This window comes from Aplysia californica, unplaced genomic scaffold (assembly GCF_000002075.1).
Source record: "Aplysia californica isolate F4 #8 unplaced genomic scaffold, AplCal3.0 scaffold00113, whole genome shotgun sequence".
Lineage (NCBI taxonomy): Eukaryota > Metazoa > Mollusca > Gastropoda > Aplysiida > Aplysiidae > Aplysia > Aplysia californica.
In genome coordinates, this window is record NW_004797383.1 from 507,926 (window position 1) to 510,174 (window position 2,249).

The following is a 2,249-nucleotide window of genomic DNA, read 5'->3' on the forward strand; positions in this document are numbered from 1 at the left end:
AGAGAGAGAGAGAAAGTCGTGATTGGGGGGGAGGGGGTGTAAAAAAATCAAAATGTGTGAATTTCCATTCACCGCATGTCTCGTAGATCTCTGTATGAATACTTTGTACCGACATTGAAAATAACGATATCGTCGATCAGCTGGCATCTCCCCTCTCCCCACCCCAACCCACCCCTTCTACTCCAGTGTTTCCTCTCTACATGTATTCCTCTTGTCAAAACGATAGCCTACACTTTTTTTCTCCTCGCTCGGGAATTGAATTCGGGTCTCATCATACGTGCAACAGCCTGTAGGACCAACCTGGGTTAAGAGGGATAAAGCATCCCAGCAGAAATACCGAGATAATCGATTATAGTGCGGTCAAAAATTCGTGGCGCAACTTATCCTCAACTACCTCTTTAAGGGGAGAATCAATGTCACCCATACATAGGACAGCAGTTTGTATCACAATTTGCCTTAACTTAATCATATTTTCTCACAACAATTAAGGCTCGATTAAAAAACTTTTCTTCATAAATTTATATAAAATACTATAAATCTCCATCACGCGGAAAATGGAATTGTTCACAGCACTTCCCGCTTCCCGCACACATTTTGCAAAATGTCCTACGTCATAGCTCGCCAATGACACTTTTTAGTGGCAAAACGTCTTACAAAAATATCTTTTATAATGAACATATTTTATTTTTTTTTTTGATCTAAAGGTTCCCGAAACATACGTTCAATAAGCATGCTATTGCGATTAGAAAAAAAATGACAGAGTTGCTTTTAAAAGCGATAATGCCAGTAAACTTTTTAAAATCTGTAGAAACCATCGACATGGATTTTTTAATCAGTATGTATTATGGAATTTTCTAGAATACAGTGTGCAGGAGTTTGAAAAATATTCCTATGTTAAGACAACTTGATAATAATATAAGTCATTGTGCAAAAGTTGGAGAACTATGTTCGATAGGTAAGGAGATATTTCACAATAAGTTGCGCCATACTGTTTTGACCGCACTGTAATAAGTCCTGCCAAGCGTACTTGAGAAACGAACTCGGGTCTCCTGCATGCGACAGCAAAATGCCTACGTACATAAATAATATTTTATTATTATAATATATATAAATACAGAGAGACAGAGACTGCGTTCGAATATTGTGATTCCTTATTTTTTACACGGTGGCTTGAATTACTAAGATACTATTAATAGCGACTGCAATTGCACCACACATTATAAATAGCGTGGGTGATTCCCAGGCAGTCGGGCAAGCTTTATAGAGTCAAGCGACAGCTCAACTATCGGGCTGAGCCGTGGTGGTGTGGAAAACACGACCTAGATAAAAGGTCACTTCTTCAGAGCCAGAAGCTGATGAGCTTGACCTCTGGTCCTCGGGCTGGGGGTCAATCCACACTACCGACTCGACACTCAGTCTTTTGCTTCTTCTTTTTTTCGGTTTTATATCTACAATTAGATAAATAAATAGAGTTGTTAGCTCATTCATTACTTAATTTTCTACCTTTCTGAACGTAATTTCTTCCGCTTGCAGGCACTTGTGGTGAATGAATACCTGTGTGGTTTCGTCCTTCGAGTCACCTATTTCTGTTACAAACCATTACATAATTAAATAATTTTTGGTTTAGTAAGAGTTTTACGGTACTTGGAACGCAATAAGGTCATATAGGTGCCGAAGATTAGAGGTGTTACAAGAGAGTAACAAACACAAAATAGAAGGAGGGGAGACAAGGACGATAGATGTTTAATAGGAAAGAAGGAGCAAACCACACCAGAGCACCCGCCTACCACCCACTATAATGATGTGCTATCATCAACTGAAAGAGGAGTGGGAAACTAATGAATAAGTTTTTGAGACTAAAAACAAGGCTACTTTTTCGGTAGTCTGTCCTGGAATAGTTTACTTTAGTTTAGTTTTAGTGAAGGTTTTACGGCACTTGCAACACAATAAGGTCACACATGTATAAGTGCCAAAGAATAGTTTGAGTATTTCTCAAGGTAGGGCCTATATGAAAACTAGTCAAAACGATGTTAGGGTGCATTGTAATAAATGACTTACAGATTTTCTAATTTTTTTTCTACATTTCCTGACAGTTAACCTTAGATGGCTTTTATTTGTACGTATTATGAGAAAATTAGGGTTGGTGTTGCTGGGTTGTTTTTTTAACAATTGTAAAATTCCTTTTTTATAACCTTTCATGATTGAGAGAAAAGGAAAGAAGCGGTAAGCGATATATATATAAATTATAT